Source organism: Pinus tabuliformis, chromosome 9 (assembly GCF_031772625.1).
Source record: "Pinus tabuliformis cultivar Carrire ecotype Pingquan chromosome 9, CPIR1, whole genome shotgun sequence".
NCBI lineage: Eukaryota > Viridiplantae > Streptophyta > Pinopsida > Pinales > Pinaceae > Pinus > Pinus tabuliformis.
This window is the reverse complement of record NC_142307.1, coordinates 497,675,973-497,692,069: the sequence shown is the minus strand read 5'-3', so window position 1 is coordinate 497,692,069 and position 16,097 is coordinate 497,675,973. Positions and strand designations below refer to the sequence as shown.

Below are 16,097 nucleotides of genomic sequence, written 5' to 3'. Positions count from 1 at the left end.
TGGATGAGCAGGAAGCAGAAGTCGGTTGCTATAAGCACCATCGAGACCGAATACATAGCTACGAGTATGATCTCGTGTGAAGCTGCCTGGTTGTGGAAGCTCTTCAGTGAGCTGTTTGTACACATGATGAATACCATTGTGATTCTCTGTGACAACCAGGGGGGATTCGATTGTTGAGGAATCCTGTATTCGATGATTGCTCTAGCAGATAGACATCAGATACTACCTTATCTAGGATATGGTAAGTCGATGAGTGAGGAGGCTCCATCGCATTGAGATTGATGTATAGGTCGCAGAGATTTTGTCAAAGCCCCGGGGAAAGGTCAAATCTATGAATTTCCCGAACGACTTGGAGTCGTTGAGAGACCTTCGTATAAGGGTCCTGCATGTTGCATGCATTAAGCTCTGGGAGCTCTGGGGGGCTTGGGGTACTTATTGGAGCAACACACAACCATAGGGCGACTCACCCTCCCCTAATGGTGCACTATGTACAGGGTGAATAGCTCAGCCTTCCCTTGTGATACCCCGAGGCGACTTTGGGATAGGATGATTCATTCTCCTGTGAGCCAGGATGATTCGTTCTCCTGTGAACCAGGATGATTAGTTCTCTTGTGGGACATGATGATTAGTTCTCCTATCGAGGCATCCTACCCATGCAGTCTCGGACTCATGGGAAGTACCTCTCATCTGATCAATGAGCAGGGAAATGGGGTTAGGGACCATAGTAGTACTATCAATGGACGCATCGTTGTATCTACCGTACTCCCTATGCTAGGATGACCTCCATTGATCTGGGATTAGTATGAGTGGTTTGAGACACTCTCTTGTGATATTGATTTGGGATCAATAAAACTGACTTCGGGTCAGTAAGAGTGATATGACACACTCTCTTCATATAGAACTGACTTCGGGTCAGTAGAGAATGGTATGAGATATTCTCGATCAATTCCTCTTCTTCATGGTTCAACAGAGCAGAGTAGTGCAAGGCACTGATGGCAGAGATAGTACAATTGAACATCTGGATCAGCAGATGGAGTTCTCCCTAGTTGAGAGGGAGTGTTAAAATTGGCAACTAGGGCCAAACTCCATGTGGGTCATCTTACTTATGGCAGCTGATATTTTTCTTGGATCCCTCTCATCGAGAGGTGTAGGATTGATCTAAAGATCATCCGATTCTGATAAGTATTCATGGAGTTATGAATTTATTTGTGTTATAAGCCAATTCATCAAGGTCGGCTAGCAACCAAATAAACCCCACATGTGCTCAACGTTTTAGTATAAAAGGAGATGACTTGAGAGTCATTTCTCACACACACTTCTATCTTGATTTCTCTCCACTTGTCTTGGGTTTTAGTGGAAGAGAAATCTAGGAGTGGAAGCCCTAGACGTTGGAGGAAAAGAGGCTGCCCTAGATGTAGATAGAAGGCAGCCCTAGACACAGATAGAAGGCATCCCTAGACGCAGATGGAAAGAAGCCCTAACGTTGTCCTAAAGAAGCCCTAACGATGTCCTAAATAAGCCCTAGATGCTATCCTAAGGAAGCCCTAGTCGCAGTCCTAAGGAAACCCTAGCTGCAGTCCTAGAATACCCTAGACGCAGTCATCTAAATGAGGTCTGTTCACAGTGCACACGGGGATAGGCCGCATTTCATAAAGGAAATTCTGGGCCAGATTTGAGGATGGTTAGGGACTGTTGTGTGCCCTAACCAGTCCTAGAAATTACAGCGGTAATGAAGTGACAAAAAACAACGTTTGTATGGTGGGTTGGCAGGAAAGGAAGATGAGACAACAAGGTCGCACGGTGCAGCAAAGGAATATGGGACAGCAAGGTCACACGGTGTTGCAAAGGAAGATGGGACAACAAGCAATCATAGGAGCAACAATGGTGCAAGTGGGACAACTTAGGACAGCAAGGTACATAGTGCTGTATAAATGCATGGGACATCAAGGTAAATAGTGCTGTATAAATGCATGGGACAACAAGGTACATAGTGTTTGTATAAATGTATGGGACAACAAGGTACATAGTGCTGTATAGATGCATGGGACATTAAGGTACATAGTGTTGTATAGATGCATGGGACAACAAGGTACATAGAGCTATATAAATGCATGGGACAACAAGGTACATAGTGCTGTATAGATGCATGGGACAACAAGGTACATAGTGTTGTATAAATGCATGGGACAACAAGGTACATAGTGCTGTATAGATGCATGGGACAACAAGGTAGATAGTGCTGTATAGATACATGGGATAGTTATGACATGGCAGCAAAGGTACATGGGACAATGGCCAGCATGGACATCATGACAAGCATGGTGCTGCAAGCACATGAGACATGCTGTATGACAACATGGTTATGACACATGGGACAACAATGCAACATAAGGTGCAGTAGTATGATGTGTACAACATGGTCATGAGGTCCAACATTGTGATGATGGGTGCAACATGGTGCAGCACGGTGAGGTGCAGCATGATGACGGTATGCAGCAAAATGATAGGTGAAAGAGTCACCTTGGAGAATCAGTTGAAGTAGCATGTCTTCAATTGATCTCATGTATCATCTTCTTAGAGATGATCTATGCTCTTATACAGATAAGTCAAAGTGTTGACTTTTGTTGTAAATGTACTCTCTCTCTCTCTCTCTGCTGAACTATTGAAGAACATATAAGAAGAATTGATCAAGGGTTTACCCACATTGGGGTTTGTCCCTGGCTAGCGCCACATCTTGTGTCCTCTTGTCTTGGCTTGTCTTCTGCGATTTATGTTTATGTTTTATCTGCAGTTTACTTTAATACTAATGTGATTGCTAATCTGGAAAAGATATTGAGCTAACTGTGAAAATTGAAATAAATTGCTCTAAGCATAGAACATACCTAAAATTAACATCCATTTGATGGATGTTCCATCCCATAGTAGCAATTAAAGAAACAAGTGATATGATTGTTGTATATCTAGCTGGAGGAACAAAGGTTTCTTCATAATCAATACCTTCTTTCTGTGAGAAGCCTCTTGCTACAAACTTTGCTTTGTACATATCAATGCTCCTATCTGCAACATGCTTTATTTTATATATCCATTTTGAAGTGACTATAGATTTGTCATCTGGCCTAGGAACGATTTCCCAGACATCATTCTTCATAATTGATTGGTATTCTTCCTGCATCGCATTCCTCCATTCTTGATGTTTAGCTGCATCTTCATAGGAGGAAGGTTCAGCTTCAATGAGCTTCGTCGTATATGCTACATATCCAGAATACCTTTTCGGCTTTTTACTTTCCCTAAAGGTCCCCTTTACTGTGTGTCCTTTTGCTTCTTGTAGAGTAGTTCTCAACCAAGCAGGCCTCTTTCGATTTTCAGGAACAATCACTTGTTGGATAGCCTCACTAGGACCTTCAACATCTTCTTGAGTCGGATCTTGATCATCATTGTCCCTCAAGATATCCTCAAAGATAGGTATCTCTTCTTCTTTAGAGTCGATTGGAACATCCAGATGACATCCCTGCTTACCTCAATCCGACGATCCTCCTTAATATAGATTCTGTAAGATTTTGATGAAGCACTATACCCAACAAAGATGCCCTTCATATTGGTAGGATTCAACTTATTCCTTTTGTCCTTTGGTATATGTATATAAACAGGGCACCCAAATATTCGAAGATATCCACATTCAACTTCTTTCCTATAAGTGCTTCTTTCAGAGTCATGTTGTTGAGAATCTTGTGAGAACTTTGGTTTTGCAAGTAAACAATTGTCACACATGCTTCTCCCCATAGGAATTGAGGGAGATCTTATCATGTAGCATGGCCCTGACACATTCTTCAATTGTTCTATTCTTCCTTTCAGGCGCACCATTCTGTTCAGGATTATAGGGAACAATGAGCTCCCTCTTAATCCCTGCTTCCTTGCAAATGCTATCAGTTCTTTGAAGGTATATTCTCCACCATTATTGAATCTCAGAATCTTGATCTTTCTTTTTGTCAGATTTTCCACTTCATTCTTGAATTCTTGAAACTTCTCAAATACCTCGTCTTTGTTCTCGAGAAGGTATAATCGAGTCTTCCTTGAAAGATCATCAATGAAGGTCACATAATATTGATGCCCACCAAGAGACTTCACTGCCATAGGACCACACACATCAGAGTGTATGAGATCCAAAACTTCCTTGATCCAGAATCACTTCTTGCAAATGGCTTCTTCAGGTTCTTGCCTAGAGCACAACCCTTACAAGTCCCTTCGTATTCTTCCTTCAATTCGGGGATGCCATTGACCATTTGATTTAGAGGTGGCAAAATCTTATAATGAAGGTGTCCATACCTTCTATGCCATAGTTCAGAAGGGTTCACATCCAAGTGAACTATGGCTTGAGATAGAGGTGTAAAGAGTCTATATAATGTTACCTCATGAATCCCAATCACCCTAACATTATCAATACTAGAGCCCTTACCCCAAACCAAAACCTCACCATCAACAAAAGCAATTCTATCACCTGTATCCTCTAGACAAGAAATAGAAAGTAAGTTTTTCTTCAAACCTGGAACATATAGAATGTTGTTGAGGTGAATACTTCCGCTAGATTTGAGCTCAATGAAGTAGATCCAATCCCTTTCAATGGATAGCTCTTCTTGTCTCCAAGTTCGATTGAATGAGAGGAGTATCTTTTTAATAAAGTCTGGAGTTGGCTGCATTCTCTCGTCATATGTCTGGAAGCACCACTGTTGATAACCCATACAATTTCATCCTTGAAAGTTCCAGACAAAGCGGAAAATAAACTTCCATCCTTCACTTCTTTTGCTAGCATGGAGATGATATTTACGATGTAACCCTTGATGGAGATAGCGAGATTCCCAAGGAGCTTGAAACCCTTCTTCATAACCCTTGCCATAGTGCCAACTAGGATGTGATCTTCAGTCTCCTTCTTGCACCTTAGCTTTGATACCATGTTTGTTAAATTATGGTATGTTCTATGCTTAGATCAGAGTACTTCTTTTCTTCTTATTAGCCACAGATTAGCAATCACATATACATTAAGTAAAGTGCAGATAGAACATTAAACGATCAACAGAAAATAAGCCAAGACAAGAGACACAAGATGTGGCGGCTAGCTAGGGACAAACCCCAATGCGGGGAAACCCTTTGATCAAATCTTCTTTTATCTTCAATAGTTTAGCAGAGAGAAATATTACAAAATCAGAATTCTGTAATTTAATATTAGCAGCAACAAACCCTAGATCAACAAAGTCAAACTTGGTCAAACGAGTTGAATTTGACCTCCAATATGCTTGGTCAATTTCCGGTCAACTAGCCCTCGAAGAGCTTGAAGAAATAGCCCTTGAATAGCCCCAAAAACACAGTCAAACTGCTATTGACTGAAGTCAACTTGCTGCCCAAAACTAGGGAGGTCAAAGCTGGTCAAACCTATGGACAAATTGCCTCGATTTTTGTGCCAAAATATGTGGCCTGCCTAGGAGAGGCAGCCAAAACCGCACCCTTGATGAGTCAACGCTTGGTCAACGCAGGTCAAAGAGACCTTCAACAACTTTTGCGTCCTCCTTTCAGCGTCCTCCTTGCCCTAATGCGTCCTCCTTCCCACGTGTGAGCTGCTCCTTGTATAACCCAAAGCTAAGGAGAGAGAGAGAAGAATGAGTGAGATGAGATGATGAGAAAATGAATCAACCTCTCTTGTATTTATATGATTCACTGGGCATGTGTGCCACACATTTAACTGCTGGCCGACCTTGACAATTTGTCAAGTAAATACAAATAAATTCATATCTCCATAAATACTTGTCGGAATCAGATGATCTTTAGATCAATCCTACACCTCTCGACAAGAGGAATCTAGGAAAAATATTAGCTGCCATAAATGAGGTGACCCACATGGAGTTTGGCCCTAGTTGCCAATTTTAACAATGTTGGAAAATCAATGGTTTCACAGATTATTGTTGACTTTCCTTACTTGATAATTACTTGTGATGTTAGTTGGCCTTTTATTACTTATTATTCTTCATTCATCAAGCAATTATTAAAATAATGAAGATCACAACGAAACAAAAGTACACAAGATATAGGCTCCAAGCCAAAGCAAAACCCCTCCAAGGGGAAAATCCAGAAAAAATGCTTCTCTTCTTATAGAATCTTCTTACAATGAGACTTCCAAGGCCTAAAGACCAAAGCCCTTAATACTCCCAATCACCAAGTCAGCGCCTAGCAAGATCTTCTTCAAGGCAACCTCACTCTAGAATTTCGGCCTTGCAATTGCTCCTCATAATTTTGGCCTCTTGCAATTGTAGCTACCCAAAAATCCTAGCTTTGCACGTTTGAACAGAGAGAGAGAGAGAGAGAGAGAGAGAGAGAGAGAGATTATCCCAAGAAACTTCGCTTTCTTCTTCCTTGCTTCGTCTTTCTAGCTCTTTTTCTCCTTTGCTATTGCAGATCGAACTTGTGATAAGTGAGTGAGACAGATAAGGTCGAGCTCCTTGTAATTATAGCCTTCTTGAGGGGTCGAATAACTCGCCCTTTACGTTGACTTGTCCTTGACTAGGTCTTGGAGGAATACATGGCTTTTTCTTGACAAATTAAATATTTTTCTTTGTTAGAATGTATCCAAATGGGACTATAACACATGACATAATTTCTTCTTTGTCCTAGAAAGACCTACAAGCACGAAGAGCATGCTTTTGACCTAAGTCATCTAACACAAGGGACACGGGACACGCAAATTCGAGTGTCCGAAAAGAGGCACGTAGACCCCCTGGAACAAGACACGTTATATATTTTTTGTTGAATATCTCTCTCTCTCTCTCTCTATATATATATATATATATTAAAAATTAATACTAAATAGATATCTCAATGATTTCATATTACACCTTATTTATGATACAAATTCAGACATAGATCTAGATTCTACATTTAAATTTGTAACTTTGTAAGTTGTACAATGTAACATTATGCATACAAATACAATTGTGACAGATTCATCAATGATCCAATAGGAGAAAGACAAGAAACTATAGTTTTATCATTAAGTCATCAAAATCAAAATCTGTTACATAGGTAGTAGGTAATGAGTCTCGAGGATTCCTGACTGGCAATGCTAATGACAAATAGAAATAACAAATAAAAAACAACTACAAGGTAGTAGGTAGCTCATCAATCATCATCATCAAAATCAATATCACTGTCATGGTCACCACTAATCTAGTTTGCTGCATCTTGCTCCTTTGTATCCAGTGTAACCTCTGCATCTGCTGGTGTGGAGGATGACCCTTTCAAGAGTATCACCATCATCAAGAGTGACAGGATCTAGCATTGGCTTGTTAAGATTCAAGTTGGCCAATGCCAACTCAAAACTGTTGTCCAAACCCATGTCATCATGAAAGACATCCCACATCTTTGTCTTTCCCTTCAACCACTCATCCGTCTGCATGTAGATAAGATGTAGGTTGGTGTGCACATACACCCTTGTCTCTGCCTTGGATTGCTCAAGCTTGCTCTTCTTGACACTATACAAATCCCCATATGTTCTCCAATTCCTCTCGCAACAAGAGGAGGAAGTAACCTAAGAGAGGAGCTTCATTGCTAATTGCTGTAGAGAAGGGCTTGTTGCCCCATGAGTTGCCCACCAAGAATAGGGATTCTTAGCCCCCCTGTCTCTAATCACATCATAGCCTACAAATCGCCTAGTGCCAGTGGAAAACTTTGCAAAGGCATCTCCCACCGCATCAAGGGATGCTCTATCTTGAAATATCCGCCTTAATGCATCCTTCCTCCCCTGTGAAATTTCACCATCCATGTGAGGAGGGAATTTGCGGGAAGGTCCACCATTCAATCACTCATGGCTATACTATTTTGGGTTCAATGAGTGAGCCAAACAATGCAAAGGTGTGCAATTCTTGTCCCATCTGCTGACAAGAATATCCTATATGGTGGTGAAGAAGGCCTCCGATGATGTCTCATACTCAGGGCACTCACTTTGTAAAATAATGGTCCTCACAGACTCAATCATGGAATCTCATCCCTCATAAAGCTCTCCTAGGATTGGTTGGTCTATATTTGCAAATCATAGCAAATCAATGATAGGGTCCATGATCTTAATAGTGAGATCTACCCTCTCCCACCAAGCATCATCTAACATTGTGTCCTTGACTCTTTTTGAGGTTACTTGATCTATCTTTTTCCAAAAAGACCAAAACTCTGAAATAAGCATGGCCCCAAGAGTGGTCTTGACCTCCCTCAACCTCTTCAACATGATGAATGAAGAGGCAAACCGTGTATCTGCAATCTTCAACAATGATAGATAGGTGTACTCGTAGATTGTGAGGGCATTAGTACGATTTTGTACAAAGTTGCGGAAATGTCGTGCATCCTCAATAACACTTCCAATCCAAGGCACATCAGAAGCAATAGTTTTAAGTGCTAAATTCAAGGAATGGACAATGCAAGGTGTCCAAAATAGTTGTGGATATTTAGCTTCCACAATCATGCCATCAACCTTGCAAACAGATGCATTGCCTGTAATGATTTGCACACAAGAATCAACACCTACATCTTCAATAACTTTAATGAGTGAGCCAAACAATGCAAAGGTGTGCAATTCTTGTCCCATCTGTTGACAAGAATATCCTATATGGTGGTGAAGAAGGCCTCCGATGATGTTTCATACTCAGGGCACTCACTCTGTAAAATAATGGTCCTCACAGACTCAATCATGGAATCTCATCTCTCATAAAACTCTCCTAGGATTGGTTAGTCTATATTTGCAAATCGTAGCAAATCAATGATAGGGTCCATGATCTTAATAGTGAGATCTACTCTCTCCCACCAAGCATCATCTAACACTATATCCTTAACTCTTTTTGAAGCTACTTGATGTATCTTTCTCCAAAAAGACCAAAACTTTGAAATAAGCATGGCCCCAAGAGCGGTCTTGACCTCCCTTAACCTCTTCAACATGATGAATGAAGAGGAAAACCGTGTATCTGCAATCTTCAACAATGATAGATAGGCGTACTCGTAGATTGTGAGGGCATTAGTACAATTTTGTACAAAGTTGCGGATATGTCGTGCATCCTCAATAACACTTCCAATCCAAGGCACATCAGAAGCAATAGTTTTAAGTGCTAAATTCAAGGAATGGACAATGCAAGGTGTCCAAAATACTTGTGGATATTTAGCTTCCACAATCATGCCAACAACCTTGCAAACAGGTGCATTGTCTGTAATGATTTGCAAACAAGAATCAACACCTACATCTTCAATAACTTTAATGAACAACTCACCCATATATTGTGCATCCTTGTATTGTCCAAGTGCATTCACTGATTTCAAGAAAATTGGTCCATTCAAGGAAGACACCATGAAGTTGATGAGTGGGTGGCATGCTGGATTTGTCCATCCATCAGAAACAATACTAACCCAGATGTTGGCCATGCTAATTTAATAGGCTCAAGCATTTTGTCCACCTCTTTCTTTGCCTTAGTCAACAATGTGGTTCTAAGCTTCTCTGACCTAGGAGGCACATACCCTGATGGAGCCCCTTGAGTTAGAGCTCGACACATCTCAAGAAATAAAGGTGATCGTGCAACATTAAAGGATATGAAGTTCAGATAGAAAAATAAGGCAATGGTGATATCAAGCTCTTCTCGTCTCTCTTTCTGAAATATCTTGTCCATTGGACCAAGTGCCACTGCCTTTTTTTTGTTGCTTGACCTACACCCCCACAAAACTCTCAAAAGGAAATTTGCTATTGCTTTTCCTCAAGAATGGAAGGGGATCCTCATTCTTGTTTTTTTAAGATGATGCAACCACCCTTGCCACACTAACATTGGCCTCTTTTTCCATTTCTTTCCTCTTAGCTACAAACACATTTGCACATGCTCCAATTCCACAACCTGGTAAGCCCATCAAATGAGCTTTCACATGGAAATTAGTGCTTTTGAAATGATTGTTGCAATCACTTCATGTCCAAGAAACATGGCCTCCTCCCTTTAACTTGCTGCCTGGCCCTTGATCTCTTGTGACATACTTCCACAAGGGATATTTACTTTCTTGAGCTTGCTGTTTTTCTAAATTTATTCTGCCCTCAACATTTGAAGCTGATGTTGCAACCCCACTTCTAATAGAGGGAACACTTGTAGACCCTTATGAAATTGGAACAAGATGGGGAATCACCAATGGAGACATTCTTCCCCTTCCCTGTTGCCCTTGGTTGAGTCATGAATGCTATAAAAAAATAAAGAAAAAATGCATAAGCATGTAAACAAAATGGGCAGGCAAACTGATGTAGCAAAAATGGAAGCAAAATGCACTTAACGGTTGCTTGAATCACCTCCAAAACGCTCCCAAACCCTTTGCTAGTCGCTCCCACACGCCACAATAAGAGAGAGACACAAGAATGAGGGATAAATTGGTTCAAATCGGGCTTTTAAAGTCGCGTGACACGCTTTTCAGAGGGACATGTGTCTTGAAATCAGGATTCAGTGGCTCGTCGAATCCGATTCGCGTGTTAAACGAATCCCACGTGTTAGGACACGCTCAAGCCTCGAATTGGACACATGTCCATCAATAATTGTGTTCGACACGTGGGATTCGAGACATGGGGGGGGAGGACGAATCCGGTTTCTTAGCTTTTGACCTAAACTTGAGCACAAAACCCATGCCTTATATAAACATAAAATTTATTTTCTTTCTTTTTCTTTCTTTATACAAAATATGCAATGTCATGATTACACATAGGTCATTATGAAGACCGAACATAGTTACAATTTCCAACAATAACAAGTGTGACAATGTGAAACTCGAAATGGGTTATTATTCCTTGAAGCTTCGCATGTTTGCCATTGAAATGGAAGCCATGATATTGTTTTTGGTGTAGAATGGTTGAGAACAATGGGTCCCATTACCATGTGTTTCTTGGAATTATACATGGGTTTAAAAGGATGGGTATTGTTACACTGTCAAAGGTCTCAAAGCAAGTTCTCCAGAAAGCATTAGTTTTCACTCTGTGGAAAGGCTCTTGAAGAAGAGACATTCAAGCATTATTGCACGATATAATGCCAAATAATTCCTAAAGAAGGCATCCCAGTTAGTTCATATTCATTTGTAGGTGGTTTTGGACAAACATAAGCCGACTTTTGAACTTGCCCATGGACTACCATCGTCATGTGGTGAGCATGATCATAACATTCCATTAATTCGCCAATGTGTACCAATATCATGATCCTTTTCCACATAAATTTGAGATTGAAAAGATCATTCAAGGATTGTTGGAAGCAGGTGTGTTCCGTCATACTACCAACCCTTGGTCCTCTTTGGTTGTCTGGTTCTAAGAAGAAGGCACTTGGCACATGTATCTTGACTTTCACTCTCTTAATTAATTGACGATCAAAGATAACTTTCACATTCCAATCATTAATGACTTCTTGGATGAGCTATATGGAGCACTGTACTCCACTAAAATTGACCTCCATTTTGGTTATCACCAAGTTAGAATGAAGCGAATATTCCTAAAATTTCTTTCCGCAAACATGAAGGCCGTTACGAGTTCCTAGCGATGCCTTATGGTTTTAGCAAAGCACCATCCACTTTTTAGAGCCTCATGAACAAAATATTTTGATTCATTTTGCACCATTTTGCCTTGTCTTCTTTCTTGATATCTTGATATATAGGAAAACCTGGGAGATAGATGTGGCACATATGGATTAGGCCTTACAAATCCTCCACAATCATCAAATATTCATCAAATGTTCGAAATGGGATTTCGGCACATCAAAAGTGGATTATTTGGGTCACATTGTGAGTCGAGATGAGTACTGTTGATCCTAAGAAAGTGGAGAGAATGAAAGAGTGGCCATGCCCCAAGATTCTCAAAAGTTCGTGTGGATTTCTTTGTCTCACTAGTCACTAGAAGAAATTTATGTTGAACTATGGTAAAATTGTAGTTCCACTCACCACCTTGCTCGAGAAAAATTCCTTCGAATGGAGAGATATTCTAAAACATGCCTTTTAGTGTTTAAAAGATGTTTTATGTACTACTCTTTCCCTAGTCATGATGGATTTCAATAAGATTTTCATCTTAAAATGTTTTGCATCATGCAAATGTATTGGGGCAGTGTTAATGCAAGAGGGACACCCATTGTAAACAATTGTGTGCTTATTTTTTGGGTAAATTGATATATGAAAAGGAAATGATTGGTACTCTTCTTTGAATTGATATGTGGCATCCTTACTTGATTGGAAATTGTTTCTAGATTAAGACAAACTATTGTAGTTTGAAATACTTCTTGGAACAAAGGTTGTCATTACGAGAGTTGTAAAAGCAGGTCACGCAAATGTTTGGCAACAATTATGAGATCATCTATAACAAGGGTAAGGAAAACATGCTCGTCAATGCTTTATCTTGGATGTATGAGGAGGATGGCTCCCTATTTGCTTTCTCTTTACCAACACGCAACTGGATTGAGGAGATACGTTAGAAGTGGTTCACTAATGCCAATATTGTGCAACTTTTGCAATAGCTACATGCAAACCTATTAACTCTCAAACCCGCTGTTAGGTCCTTAGAATACTAGTGTAGCCCCCTTATTATTATTGTTAGTGTAGACCCCTATTGTTATTGTTGGCCCATGTAGCCCCCATATTGTTATTGTTGTGCCCCATAGCCCATTATTGTTATTATTGTGCCCTTACATTATTATTGTTATGTAGGCTGATTATATTGTGATCCCTTAGACTCCTATATATACCAAGAAGGTCTTATCATTTGTATCATCCAAGAATTGTTCATTTATGTGATGTAAAGGAGGTTTCCCCCTCGAAGAGGCTAATTTTCAAGTCGTTGATCTATCTTTTCTTCTATTTTGTGATCTGGTTGCATAACATTTGGTATCAGAGCATTGGATTCTAGGGTTTCACATCTTCAAACATGCTATCTTGGCATATTTGCCATAACTTTTTTTATATGAGGCTTCAAAAGTTGAAATTTCGACCACGTGGAGCTGAAATCTTGGTGAACTTCGTGTACGAATTTTAGATCTTGGTTCGCTATATTTTCTGAGATATGATCCAAGGAAGTTAGGGTTTTTGTAGGCTCCAAAATTCAATCTCAAACAGGTGACCTAGGGAAATTCGTCATAACTTTCTCTATGAGAATCAGATTTGAATTTCGTAAAAATTTAATGAAAGTGCACGGAATGTAGTTTTTCATGTATCATTTTCAAGGTCGAAGGTTGAAACAGTGACATGTGGCATTCCCTACAAGTTCACTCTACTGAACCAATCCATAATTAGGTCATCGTGGGAGATTGGGCATAACTTTATCTTGAAGAATCCAATTTCGGTCTGACTTGTGGCATTGGAAAGAAGACTCAGAGGGACACCATAGGACGAAATTTCAGACCTTGGAGAGCCAAAATTACAGAGATACAACAATTTCAATATCGAGCTCCTAAAAAGCAAGAAAAATGTGTGTTTTTTTTAAAATTTTGCATAACTTTTGTTTGAAAAATTAGTTTGAAGTGATTCAGGCACAGTGAAACATAGATATTGTTGTTTGATTCCAAAATGCCTCAAAGCAAAAAAATGGACACACCTAGTAAGCAACTAGAAAACTCTACTATGACATGTGAATAAGAGGAAGAAATTCAACATGATATATCAAAATTATGAGACCAAGTGCAACAAATTTCGCTCTCACAAAGAGTAACCAAAAATGAATTGGAAGCGATGATGAATGTTAAGATGGATGGTTTAGAAGTAAAAATAAAAAGGGACATGGAAGGTTTGAAGGATGGTTTAAAAGAAGATGTGGAAGTAATGATGAATGTCAAGATGGAAGGGTTGACAAAGTTGCTGCAAGAAAGGCTTCCCAATGGTGACAAGGTAATCCATGAAAATCATGATGAGGACAAAATGAATATGAATTATGATTTTAGAGACTCCAATGTTGGGTTTAAGACCCACCACATTCCAAAGATTGATATGAGGAAGTTTGATGGCAAGGATCCGGTAACATGGATACTACAGATGGAGCAATATTTTGATCTCCATGATGTGCAACACACACAAAAGGTACGCATTGCATCTTTATATTTAGAACCCAATCAGTTTGTATGGTATCGATGGCTTTGTTCTCGTAAACCACTTGTCACTTGGTCAATTTTTACGGAGGAAATGATAGCACATTATGAGGATACAAAGAGAAACACCTTCTTTAGCCAATTGATAAATCTCAAACAAAAGGGTTCAATGGCGGAGCACATTGAGGACTTCTAAAAATTGAATATCAGGGTAACTAATATTCCAGAGGAGCATAAGATTGATGTCTTCATAGGGACTTTAAAGGATAACATCCAACATGAGGTTTGCCTTTGGGAAACTGATTCATTGGAGAAGGCATTCAGGGTGGCAAGAAAAGTTGAAAGAAAAATGATGGCAACATAAAGATGGAAGTGTTGCTGCTCCTAGCCTTCCACAACCTACAAGGTTGACACCACAACAATTGGAGGAAAAAAGAGCAAAAGGGATTTGTTATAGTTGTGATAGCAAATACACTAAAGGTCATAAGTGTGTTGAGAAGAAATTATTTTACATAGATTGTGAAGAGGAGGAAGAAAAGGAACACGAAACATTAAAGGAGGAGGATATACACCAGGTACCAACCCCAGAGAAAGAAGAAATGAATCCAGCCATATCTCGTAATACATTGGAATAAATTACCACTCCAACTCTCAAGATAGAAGGATATATCAAGAAGAGAAAGGTAATAGTGTTGATTGATTCGGATAGTACCCATAATTTTATTCATTGTAAGATAACTAAGGAATTGAATTGCTTTCTATATCCAACACCAGAGTGTCAAGTGATGGTTGCAAATTGAGGAACTATAAATTGCTCTGGAAAGTGCTGCCATAATATCAAGCTAACCATGTGTAATGTGCTATATTAATTTTGCCCTAAATTTCTTCAGACGTTAGGGTTTTTATCAACACTTGTTTCATTCATTTACTCTCATCAAAGTATTCTTTTGTACTTAGCATTTCTCAATAATGCAAACAATTGATTAAAGTGCACATAACAATGAAGGCATTCCACAAATATTAATTTCGTCATTTTTTTAAACAACGGGCCCACAACGAATAACCACAGGTTTATCTAATTCATCGAAAGTATTAACAAGCGTTATGTCAACCAAACATTAATTGTTATCAAATTCCATAAGATTGGCGGACCCACAGTGGTCGCAAATGTCAATAGATAAGTAAGGTATTACCCAAATTAGCAGTGCCACAAGTCGCAATTCGTTCACAGATCAACAAAGTCCCCTAACTAGAAAATTGACCATAATCTAAATAATTTAGCTAAACAACTGGCCATAGTTAGGATTTCCTCTGCAATATTTAATTTCTTCGGAGCTGGTAGTCTTTGTCCTGTTAGAGTCTCCATGTGGCAAGATTTCAAACTTCTAGGAGTGGTTCCCAATATAGGAAACCTTTTCGCCAATGCTTTCGACGTACACAACAATGATTCTGTTCTTTAATTCCAAATGCAGGTTATTAATCCCTTAATATGTTCGACGTCCCAAATTGAGATAACACTGTATCCTCCTCGTTTCTTGTGCCAGAGTCGATCTCTATTCCCACAATTAAATCTTCGATGTTGTATTGGATTCCTGCTTGGGCTATCCCTTCCGTAGTTCTTAATCCAATGCCAAGATGACCAAGCCAGTGGTTTAGTCATACAAATTCTTGTGACGTTAAGAAAGAACCAATCAAGAATTCAACTATCTTTCCAAATACCAGAGGATGATTCCCAAAATTGTCCAAGCGATTTGCTACTGTCTCAAGATTTCCCTGTGCCAGAACAAATTGGAAATAGATTGGTGTCAGTTAGGGAGGAATCTTTCACCACCGAAATTGACAATAGAAATGGGTCTCAAGACCTCAGAGCTAATGCTCAAGAGAAAACATATAAGATGATCCACAATGATGCTCCAAAATGAATCCAAGTCTCCTTTATTTATAGACTTCCTTGAGGGGTTTCACTTTCTTAAGTGGTTGAGTGTGTCTTACTCAAAGCCCCAGATTTGG

At 39.6% G+C, this 16,097-nt stretch overlaps 1 long non-coding RNA gene across 4 annotated transcripts in view; it reads left to right on the top strand.

The window, feature by feature from the left end:
- The window catches only part of LOC149149383 (uncharacterized), a 386,921-nt gene that overhangs the window by 31,807 nt on the left and 339,017 nt on the right, over positions 1-16,097 (top strand). The gene's annotated exons all lie outside the window — the stretch shown is intronic.